Raw genomic sequence first — 12644 nt, 5'->3', positions numbered from 1 at the left:
TCCAATACATTCGAAAGAAGAGGAAGACGGAAAACAAAAAAAAAAGGGATTTGAGGATTTTGTGGGTCTCAGCTCTCAGCACGACACAGCTCTAACTATCAGTTGAAGTTACTCTCATCTGTCTGGTGTCTGTGCAAGTCTGTCTCACAGTGGGGATCCAGCACTGTCTGTAGCCATGGAAACCACAAGGATGTAGCTCTGACAGTCATAGCACTATTATACAGATGCCCCCCTCCCTCCAACCACATACGCACACTCACAAGGAAAATCCAATGATCAAAGTAACAGCGAAGTCACATTTTGTGTCCTCGAGAGTCTGCTGCGACTTTGCCGCTTTACTTGTTGTATTAAAAGAAACTTTAGAACCATATTTGTTTTGGATGACAGGATGATCTTCTGTTGCAGCTCTGCTTCACATTGATGCAAGTACTGAGTCCTCCGCTGCTGGCAAAGAAGCAACTCCACAAGAGTTGTTCAAGTTCAACGAGTTGCTCAAGGGCATCTTGACCTGTTTACTTTATGGCTGTTTACTCTGCTCACCCAGTCTTCCCCTGCGTTTCTAAAACCAGCACACTTGTAGTTATGTACCCACAGCAACAGCTACAGCCACCCAACCTTAAAAACTTCTCCCCAGGAACCCCAGCCAAGAAAAATGAGCCACAGAGGTAATAACCTTCTACCTCACGGAGCAGAAATGCTGTGGCAACACAGTTCTGTTAGTAGCAAACAAACCATTTTGTACAACATACTGTATAAGAGTCAATCAGTCTAATTAAAATAGCTACAGGGCCTTATGAAGGTGGGAAAATGATTTGGTTAAGAGCCAGTTGGTTGCTCAGAGGACAATAAGAGCAGTGAAAACGACAGGGAAGACAGAAGTGTGAGAAATGAGACAGAAAGGAAGAAAAGGAGGCACCAAATTAAGTGCTGAAGTTGCAAAGAGGTGGTCAGAGTAGATAGTGGGCATAGAAAGGCCAGGAAATGAGTGGTACACTTTAAGCAACAAATTTGACGTATATACATAAATGAGGATCTTGGAGTCTTAGTCGCTATTAGCTTTTTTGTATTGTGAAATAAGACGGAAAACATGATGCTACAGATGAATTGTATATATGCAAAAATTCCAGCAGATGGAAATTATGCAAGCGCTGTCTAGAAATGAAGGTTTACCCTTTCCTCACAGAAACGCAGCTGCTGCAAATCATGTCACGTAAAATATTCTCTAAATGCCATAAAATCAGCAGATCTACATGAGTTTATCGAATGTTTACTAAAGATTACTTTGTTATAAAGCTGTTTCACACACACATACTTAAAGCCACTAGTGGTCAGACTGGCAGGCAGGAGAGAAGCTTGAATGTGCTGGGATTTGACCAGTTTACCGTATACAGGCTGCCAAAAATCCACCACACACACACGTACACTAAAACACATACCACTGCTTCATCCAACCACAACCTCAAAGTGTGTGTGCCTGTACATGTCTATCTATGCTCTCCTACTGTATATGTGACCTCGTATTTGTGTGTGTACGCAGGCCTGGATATCTATATATACTGTGTGCGCGTCCTAAGTGTCTATGTACGGGAGTGGAGAGTTAGAGACACAGTATAAACAATGTAGGGACTCCCTTGGCTTGTGTTTACTGACCGAGATAAAGGCTGTCATTCCTCTCTCAACACCAACCTACTTCCGCCTCCGTACAACCAGAAAGAGGGAGAGGTGCACTTAAGCCTTGGCAATGTCAGAGCGATCTTATCTTGCCAATAAAGCTTCTTGAATGGATTTAGATTAAACTGAGGGGAAAAAACAAGAGAGGGCACTGGTGCATTTGGGTCATCTCTTCCTCAGAAAGACTGCCGCCCTTCTCCTCCTCCCCCTCCCCTTCTTCTCTTCCAAACTTGCATGTTAATGTACTTACAGCTTGCAGGACCTTAACTCTGTCCCGAGACACAGGCTGGCATAATAAACAAGAGCCTGAAATAATCTCTCCCCCTAGTTCCCTGGCGGTATTTTAGTGGGGAAGCAAATTCCCAATGGTGGATCGAATTATTTACCCACATTTCCGTCTTTCCAATTCCCTCACCCTGTGAGTTTTTCTGGCAGCCTTTCCTTAACGTCTCTGTGCTTCTCTTTCTAACTCGCCATTTCTCCATTTTTTCCCCCTTGTCTTTGTCCATCTGTGGTAGCCAGTGAGACGCATGGTCTACCCACACTGACCAGTTAAACACCCCTTTGCCTCTGTCACTTAGTCAGCCTGTCTGCTATACAGCTCAGGGTATTGCAGGCCAAGCCATCCCACTGAATGAAGGGGGCAAAGGTGCACAAAGTCCCCTCATGATGTCACGGACGCGGACGTGCCTCATGACATTTTGACAGTCTTTCCCTGCTCTGTCTTGTTTACCTTCCAAGACTGTTATTTCAACAAATTTACACCTTGAATGAGTGCAACCACTCTATAAACTCAAAAAAATTCTCATAAATTCACCTTAATGCAGCACAGGCTTCAATTGTTTCCACTGTGAGAGAACCTAAAAGAGGAGAGGTAATGAAAAGAGCAGGAGAATCAAAACAAGCATAAAAAGCTGCAATAAAATATTTTTAGCCTCAAACCCATTCATGTCTAAAACTAGGGCCAAGAAGAACCACACCACCATGACTATGAATGGTCCTGTTAGTCTCTCTCTTTTACTTTCTCGCTTGGCAAGTGCCCTGCCACTGGAGGAATGCCTGGTTTGTATTCAGATGTGCGTGTAAATGCGCGTATGTGTGACAGTGCGTAGAGTCTGGACAAAGAGCTCCAGTGTGGACAACAGGACACAATCAACCACTCAATGGATAGCCATTAACTCACACACAAATTCCAGAGTGCGCAGATGAGAAGCAGCGACATTCAGAACCAACCAGCCAATGAGCACGAGCGCGCTTTACTGCGGCTACAATGGAGCCAGTCAACGGGGCTGTAGAGGGATTGTGGGAGATCTCTGAATTACCGTGTCAGGATCTTCATCACTTTCTCACTAATCTTCATCCTCTCTCCTTCAACCTCTCTTTATTTTGTCCTACTTCCTTTTTCCCAGGGTGGATCTCTCAGTGGTTAAAGGTAGCTAGGAGAAGCCACTGGGCACAGTCCACCTCCCACTCGCTTGTGTATGAATCACTCCATTGTGGCTGTGCTCTATTCCTAACGCTGTTGCTTTCAATTTTAGAACTCTTCTGTTTGGCCTTATTTTGACAACCACATGCTAATTATGTTTTTGTTTTTATTGTTGTTCCCTGTTTGAATAATCATAAGAAACAGGTAAATAATGCATATCATCATGTGTATCGCAAGATTGACCAAGTTAAAAATGATTTAAATCTACTTGCATGCATATGGGACTTTTTTTAGTCACACAAAGGTTTACCGAGTATTGTTATCAACTTTGTAATTATACTGTTGTCTAATTATAATGACCACTGTCATGGAAACACTACACCATAACACAAACCTGCCAGTAGCCAGTATAACCCTACCTTTACCCCTTTGATTGCAATCTCTTCAGTTGCTTCTATCTGGATTTCTCTTTCCTCATTTCTCTGAGTTGCTAGCTTTCAGAAATCAAACCATAAAATAATTGTATGCCTTCCAAAAAAACCCCAAAAAACAATTAACTATTTGGACGGCACTTGAGCACCTGAAGGCAAAAGGCTGTGGCAACTTCAGCTTATTGACATGCAGCTTCCCCAAAACACCCACACCCACTTCTCACTATCACACTCACACTTTCCCTGTCATGTCTTAATTTTTAGCAGCCGGCAGTGTTACACGGAATATGAGACGACCACCCACCTACCCGCACACACACACACCAGACATATGTTTCTGGGAAATGTGAATGAATGTGTCACAAAAAAGGCCATGAAGACACTCAATACAATACGGCCTTGTGCTACAATGATGAGTTACACAGCTTTGTGTGTGAGTGTGTGTGCACATGGGTGTGTGTGCTTGCACAATCAAGGGCAGGCAAGCGCATGTGGGTGCAGAGAGCTTCATAAATCACACTCTGAATCAATTAGAAAGCATAAATGTGAGAAGGCCAACAGCAGTCGGTGTCCTGGTACTCGGTTTAATGTTGGCTTGACTACAGACACACCACACCCTCACCATCCACACACACTCACACACACATCCAGACTTAAAGCCAGACACAAACACTCAGAGAGTTTGGGTGTGGATGTGATGTAACTGATAATTTTGCATGAAAGTAATCCAAAAATGAAATGTGATTAACATTTTCATGCCACTGGATTCTTTCTACTCTTTATATGGCTTAAAAACTGTGATTCGCACACAGCAGCTGTCTGACAGAGAGCTGAACACTGGATGAGGATCTCGTTTTGACTTTTAAAAAAGTTTTTGGGTGCCTATGTTAGTTCAAACACAGTTTTCTTTTGCATTTCTTTCCTGTTACATAACCAACTAGACTCCTATTATATACCATCTTGCATGTTTGTGAGGATTTAGCATTCACAGAATCACCAAACAAATGCATTTACTGAGTGTATGTTGTTAAGAAAACAGTGTCTACTATTGGAGGTAATTTCACTATTTAACAATACAAAACACTAATTAAAAAGAGATGTAGGTTTACAGAATTCTGCATGAGAAGAAACAACAAAAGTGAAAAACTGCAATCTGCAATACACATTTTTTATGTCCATCAGTGTTACTGTTACTTTTAAAAAATATGCTTTAACGTGTTGTATTTTCACAAAGTTATAAAAAACAGATTAAAGAACAGGCGTGTCCTGGTTCTGCCCCCAGGGTCTCCACCCAGTTGGACTCACCTCAGTCAGGAGGCAACCTGGAGAATAAATCCCTAGGGTGGTTTGGGAATAACTCTGACTCAAACCCCACACCCTGTCCATGGATGGATGGATGAATGCATGGATGGATGGGTTAAAGAACTCAGTCAAAACTGAGGCAAAAGACTGAAAGACCCTCACTTCTACTTTTTCTCTTTAAAAAACAGGATACAAAGGTTTTCCCAAACTGCAGTAGCACCTTTATTTAGACCTTTCTGGCTACTAAATGCCTTGAGCTACTGAATTCCACAATCTTACTTTGCAGCGGATGCCTCCAAATCCTAATTCAGTTAAATCTTGATGAAATTAGTAAGGTTAGTTTCTCAGAGTTCTAAAATCTCCCTCCAGAGCTGAAAGAGGCAAAAATAGCCCTAGAGTAATAGCACAAGAACAGCACATGACACCCGATGAAAGTTTAATGGACTTATAATGACACTCCCTCTGAATGCATTGTTAAAAAAGTCAAATGAAAAGAAAGCTTTTAAAAAAAAAAATACACATATAGGTAATATAACACCCCACTCACATCCCACACCTCTGAAAATAAATAATCCTAAAATCCAATCTAGCCCCGGAGACAAGTTTAATCAAATAAAGTTGCATATTTTTATATAGCGCAAATCCCCAAATGCAAATCTGAGTCAAAGTTTTCAACAAATTGCAAAAATAGCACCTTCCATCCTCAGCTTGGATAATGACGAGTTCCTCAAAAATCCTCTCTAACAATGGAAAAAACAAGGTACTGCATCGCAAAAAAAACTGCATCGCTCATAAAGCACAGACATAATCAATGAAAGTAGAGGAATTCATACAATTAGTAGTTATATTTGTGGCTTTTCAGACATATGGAATATTAGCATCATATATAAACATCATATGATCACATCAAACTCTCTTTCTCAAATTCCCACAGGTGATTTATATTCAGAGTTAATCTGTTATTTGTTGCCTTTGCCTTGGTAACAAGAGATGTTGTACTTAATACCTAAAACAGCTATAAATAAACCAAACATGAACAAGAATCAAACAGGACAGTGTGAGTCTGCAGTTTGTGACTCAGCCCACTGAGCCAAGCTACATCTGTCTGTGTGAACCCACCACAACCACATTCATTACTCCATTACATCAGGACACTCCCAAAGTACTCCAATGGGGATATTGTTGCTAGGCACTTACTGTCCTTCTACGCCTATGTGAGAACTGGACGAAACCCAGGTTAATATCACACACCCTTAGTAGTGCACACAAAAATACATACACACACACGGGCAAAGATCCACACACACAGGCACCTGCGAAAAGACGCACATCTGTGAGGGGAGAAATCACATAAATACAGTTCCAAACTCTCACTTGTCTATCCGCCCACCACTCCACTCAAAGTAGGTGATCAACTTACCGAGAAGTTAAAATAATTAATAGTTAAAATAATAACAAACCAATCTCCTTTGCAATATGTAGGTGAAAGGAAAGGAGAGGAAGGGATAAGGACTGTATTCACTTGAATAACCATTTGAAATGTACAGTTTCAAATGATGGATTAAGATAGAACAGGACAGGAAATCTCAGCATCTCAGTATTAAGAACTGTAACGCTTTGGAATCATTAAATATAAAAGGAAACAACCGTCGCTAATCTGTGAAGAGAGAAGAACCCAAACTGCCCGGCCTCTCTCACGCTCTCACACTTACTTTATACTACCGGTGAATATATATAGAGCCTGCGATGCAGTTTACTCTGATGTCATACCTGTGCAGGCTTTGACGCTAACATATAGCTACATTTCTAGGGAGGTACATGTCAGGTTATAGTGCAGGGTTTCAAAAGGGTTTGTGGTTACAAAGTACCTGTTGCGTAGAAAGTATAAATCCCCTGTTAAGTGTGAATGTACTAATTATCCTCATGTGGGTTTAGACTCAGACACACTATTTGTGGTATTTGACCACACCTCTTAATCTTCCAATTTTGGTGTTTTCAGTCCCATTGCCTCAGTTGTATAAAATCATAAATGCCTTTACAAACATTTGTGAAAGAAGTGCCATTCTAAAGAGCTTACCATTGTAATACTCCATGAAATTTCTTCCCTCCTAGATATTTTATGATCAACAATAAGCTGTATTATTACAAGGTGGAAGTGATTAGAAGCCACATCAACTTAATCACAAAGTGGCAGGCCATGGAAAGTTACAGAGCAGGTTCAGAGTGAGTGGTGTGGCATATAGTGTCTAAAAGTCATTAAGTCACTGCTGACCCAACAACTGCAGAGCTCCAAATCTCCAGGTTTTCAAGACCCAGCAGCTCATGTACATGTCATGTGTAGGTGGCCCAGTTCTTTTGTGCACGTAGTGTAAGTTTACCCATTGAGTCAGGCCGTGAGCTAGCTTAACATCGCATTTCACAAGGGGAAAGCATTGCTCAGCCCACTGGTGACAAGAAGAAAAACATGCACATGCAAATTTTATTTGCTCTCTCAACCGTATGCATTCTATTAAATGTGTTCTAACACACACACTTACACAAGAGATACGTTATAAATTGATGTGCTGGCTCTAAAAATGAACTCAACAATTATTTGAAATGAATGAAAAATATTGTTTATTAAATCAACTAAGTGATGCGTTGTTGCAGTTCCAGTTAGACCTAAATTAATACCCTGGTCTCACAGATATATAGTATTGATGTATATGCTGTCTAATGCATGCTGATATAAAGAGCAGGAAAAGACAGTAGAAGTAATTTACGTTATTGCACAGTGTTTCCAGTCTGCACGGCTTCATAATCTCAGTGTGTACAATCATGTACAGCTGCTAATTAGTATGACAAAGACACTACTGTAAAGTTAAAGAATGACTCCATAATTTTCTCTCTCACATATAACTATAGCAACGTGCATGCATGTTTCAAAGGTACATCGGCCAATGTATCAATAAACTTTAACTCCCTAAAAAATAGTCAGGCTCTTCTTTTCTGAAAAAGATCAGGTATCAGACGAGAACAATTCACATTTAAAATAAAAAATATCAATGTCCTTTCTAAATTTGCGAGTTCCCGGTCTGCTTAGTTACAGTTATGCGAACTAAATTTGAACACAAAAGGAATCTCGTGCATATACTGCACATTTTTTTGCCATAAGTTATGAGTCCAACATTGCTGTGCGGTTCTGTTTTGAATTTACTGCGGTCGGCTAGTGTTTCTTCACCTTAACTTACTAAATCATTAAAGGAGTTTCGACATCAGCTTGAGCATAGAAAGGAAAAGCTGAATTAGTGCCTCCTTGCTATTCACAACACACACAAAAAACAGGAAATCTTTACATTTGAAAAGCCCAGCCCTGAGACTCTTAATGAGTCAATTACTTATTGAATACATTAAATTAAAAAGATGTATATGGTAAAGGAATATTTTACATCTGTCACTGATGATTAGAACAAGATAAGTATGTGAATATGTGACAAAGTCTGGGGATGCGACACACATACACACACATGCACACACACACACAAACATCCACATTCCCAAGAGTTCAAGCAGAGCAGTCTTTGTGGCCTTTAAAGAGTCAGTGTGTCCAGCCAGGCTCGAGTTACGGCAGACAAGATCCTCTCATTCCTTCTCCCTCTCTCTCTCTCTCTAACACACACACACACACACACACACACACACACACACACACACACACACATAAACAGACACAAACACAAATTCTTACATCCATCATCTTACAGACACATCCAGTGAACAGGCCAGGGAGCCACAAGAAAGAATTGGTTTGTTGCTCCCCTCTCTGACTCATTCCTGCCACTCTCCACTCTACAATAAAAGAGATAGCTACACAACTGACAGGCTATATGTCAAGCCCTGGATTGTGTTGATTGCTTATACGGTCCTTCAGAAATGCATCCCTGTGAGCACGGAGATGGTAGTGACACATTTTGCACTAGCAAGAAAAGAAGAAATAAAAATTTTCAAAGCCTGGAATGAGGGATATAACAATAAAAGCTTATCTGCTGTGACTAACGGACTTTTATATCTAAGCCGTTCACTTCCAGCAATAAGTTGAATCAGTATTTTGATAAACACCTATAGAACTACTTAAAAAACACACACGGGTACATAGAAGGGACTGAAATCAAATGGTGAAGTACATGCAAGGAGATGACGCATGTACTGCAGAGCATCAGTGAGAAAAAACACACTGACAATGTCACAGGTGTGAAAGTGCTATTTGTGGGTTTTTAAAATAAAGTGTCTTTCAGGTTTGCAAGCTACAGCGGGCGTCAAAGGGCACAAAAATCAAAGAACTGAGGTCATTACGGGTCATCACTAAGAGAAAAGGCAGGAATTATAACAGAAGATGCCTCTCATAGTGTGTGTGCTTATGTGTGTGTGTGTGTCACATCTATTCTAGGAGAATACCGGGGGAGAGACCCTGTGACTGACCCCCACCTCACAGGATATGACAGGATATCGCCGCAGTGGCACGCACACATAAACATATATGCGCACAAACACACCAACAAACATATTATGGGAGTGTAGTTTCCATAATGGAGACATATGATAGTAATAAACAGCAATTTTTGGTTTAGAAATGTTTCACGCGTGTATTTCCGCGTGGAAGGTGCTATAGGAGTAAACATTTATTTAACAATTATCCACTGTGCACTCAGAAAAAAGGCATTTTACATAAATCCTTTAATTAGTCGTTCTCTGGGAGGCTCCTGGACTCCCACCGTGGGGGAAACTGTTTATAGTACCCAGAGCATCATAAATATAATCAAAATAACTTACAGAATTGCTTTTAAATCCAGGAGTTAGGTTCACTTGCGCCACAAAGTCAAGTTACCTGAGCGCTTCAGCAGCTTTCCCGCAAGGTTTCACTCACAGCTTCCGTGCTGTTTGCAGCGGGCAGGTTCAAAGATCCGCTACAATCTGCGCGTCCAATCTCCAAACTTCCTTTCACACGACTGGAGGATCTCCCCACTGAAGTGAAAGGGCACTTGTGCGAATTTGCACGCACCATTACGCGCGCGCAAAGACAAATACCCCCATAAACACGCCCCAGTTATGAAAAACCCCGCATCTGACGGTAGAGGCGACCCCCCCACTCACCACCCTTACAATGCAGCGGGGACGACGGTAATCGCACGGTAAAGTTTTCCAAACAGGGACAAGGGAAAGCGCTCATTCTGACCACATCGCTTACCTTCGTCTCCCCTCCTTAACTCCTTCAGCCGTTTCCAAACTCTGTCACGACAAGGCTCGACGCAGACTGCGAAACCGAACAGCCGCTTTTCGGGTAGCCGGGGAAGAGCGGAGAGAGCATACGGAGGTTTGCTTCAACACGCAGAGGCTCCGTGTCTGTGACAGAGAGGGATTGTGTATATGCGTTTGTGAACGCTCACGGAGAGAATGAGCAGAGAGAAGAGAGCCGGGGAACTTAGGGGGGAGTTCCCGTGAACATACCGGCGGGGCGGGGGCTCCGGCAGAGTGACGGCTGGCTTACGTTTGCAGCTCTTTAGCAGCCTGGATAGGATATTAGTAACCCAGGCTACCAGCGTTCAAAAGTAGCCAGGATACGTGTATTTACCCAAGTATACGCAGTATTCATGCAACTGCTTTTGACGTGGGCTGTTTTACGTGGTATTTATTTTTCTTCTGTATTTTTTCACTTTTCTGCATAATGTTCAATCTAATGTGCAACTATAGTTAAAACATATGAGATTACAAATTATTATTATAATACCCATTTTTAATCAGGGCTGAAACCAGACTGTATTTTTATGATCAATATGCTGATAGGTTTCTTTTGGGCTAGCACAGGAAAGTCAAACATAAGCCCCGAGGCCCAGAATGGGCCAAGCAACGATTCCAATCCGGTCCAGTGGACAGCTTTAGAAAATGTGAGGGAGTGCATAGATTTTTAACTTTTAAACAAACTAATTAACTAACAGATAAACAATTAAATAACCGGAAAATTCTGTGTTTTTCCACAATTACAGTGAGACTACAGTTTGGGTTTTTTTGTTTCTTTAAGGACATTTTCTGTGAATTAATGAGAACTTTATATTTTATAATTACAGGTCAGTCATTGCAGTGTAATTTTACACATTTATCATATAGTGTCTGGCCCACATAATTTCAGAGTGGGCCCCTATATGTGGCCCACCATTTAAAATGAGTTTGACATCACTGGTCTAGCATATAAAATTTCAAGATACATTTAATAACGCATTATGCTGGGTAGGGTTTCAAGTCAATAGCCCCACTTTTTAGTATCTACATTCTATGAAAAAACAGTTTCCTTAAGACCTACTGAACAAACCAAGGTAGACTTCTAAAATGAAGTCAAGAAATTAGCCCCACCCCTTTCTTTTTACAAATAAGAGTCTAAAATCCCAGGTTGGCAGTCACAGAGGGGGGCTTCACAGTGAATCTACAAAGAATTATAATCATATACTAGATTTAAAGATCCCTTTCTCTTTGTTATCCCTCACAGGTGCAGTGAAGGTAGTTTTTCCATTTTACAATATATCAGCATTATTTGTGTGTATGAGCTCTAATGTGGAGCTTTTAGAGCCCCTTTTCATGAATAATTTGGGGAAAGTGTTGTTCAGCCTGAGTCTAAATGTATTAGAATTTTTTTTCTGTGGCCCTCTTTTAATAATAAATTTCATTATGAATCATTCATATGTGATAAAACTGAAATATAGTGTTTACATAAGGCAGCAGGTATTAACCACACAATTAATTTGGTGAAGTGCAGGATTAATATGCTCAAAATCTGTGTTTCTATGGAGACCAGGTAGCTGGCTTCGAGTTTTTAAATTCAGGCGAGAAGAAGATTTTTTTAGTTAGTCAGGTGCCTGGCAGTAACACCCATGCAGAAAATTTAAGTGGAGAACTCTCCCCACAGCCCTCCCACACTTCTTGTTGTTTTGATAACAAGTGACCCTTCCCCCAGCTCCACATATAATAACCTCTGTTATTAGAGCCACATGGTCAAAGGGGCTGATGCGACTTCAGTGTCCTCCATCGCTGTTAAAAGAGCTGCTGAGGCTGCAAACGCTACTTGATAGTGGAAACCACAATTTTAGCAGATGACTCAAAGGGGCAAAAAATAGTAATAGGATGTATTCTGTGGTTTTGCTGCTGAAGGTGTGAAGTTTTGCCAGTGAGACCTGCTGATAGACAAACTGGTTTAAAGGAGCTCAGCTTTTTGCATACACACACAAAAACACACACTCACACCTAAGATCTCCCAACAAGTCCTACTGGAATGTGTCTCCTGTAACAACATCAGCTATCACAAGGTTTGCATCACATGACAAGTGGAGCCACTTTGTGTGTCCGTGTGTGTGTACAGCTATATATTTCAGAGTCTTTGTGTGTGTGACAGCACCTTGTTTGGCCCACAGGATAAAAATAAGTACTCTCACTCAATTAATGAAGGAGCCAGTTCAGAATTACAGCAGAAGAAGAACAGCCAGAGAGACAAGAGTAAGTCCCTTAAACATGTCAGGAACTTAGGAAGTAAGTCCCTGATAAAAGAATAGAGCAGAATATAGTTTTAGTTGCAGACTATGGTTTTTTTTTCATGCTTTTTATTTTGTTTACTGTGTTTGGGAGTCTGGGTTAACACATCTTTTCTGCTCGGTGAGCAACAAAAAGTAATGTGAAATATAAAAATCTCAATTCACCCAAATTACAAATAAAAAAAAGAGTAGGAAACAACTTTTTAGGAGGATATGCGGTGCTGTGCAAAAGCTTCTCATTATTGGGAAATAGGTACGGCA

The 12644-nt window shown here is 41.0% G+C and overlaps 1 protein-coding gene across 2 annotated transcripts in view; it reads right to left on the bottom strand.

Annotated features, from left to right (window-relative positions):
* Nucleotides 1-10284, bottom strand: part of ppp2r3a (protein phosphatase 2, regulatory subunit B'', alpha) — a 56969-nt gene extending 46685 nt beyond the window's left edge. The window contains exon 1 of one of the 2 annotated variants that reach the window (XM_031737027.2): nucleotides 10055-10284. The gene's annotated coding sequence lies outside the window, so the exon portion shown is untranslated. Of the gene's footprint in view, nucleotides 1-9694; nucleotides 9827-10054 lie in introns of those variants that run through there. The other variant, XM_039603432.1, reaches the window with a different exon arrangement.
* Between the last annotated feature and the right edge of the window lie 2360 nt (nucleotides 10285-12644).

The sequence above is a fragment of the Oreochromis aureus genome, linkage group 19, assembly GCF_013358895.1.
Source record: "Oreochromis aureus strain Israel breed Guangdong linkage group 19, ZZ_aureus, whole genome shotgun sequence".
NCBI classification, from domain to species: Eukaryota; Metazoa; Chordata; class Actinopteri; order Cichliformes; family Cichlidae; genus Oreochromis; species Oreochromis aureus.
This window is presented reverse-complemented; position numbering and strand designations above follow the sequence as displayed.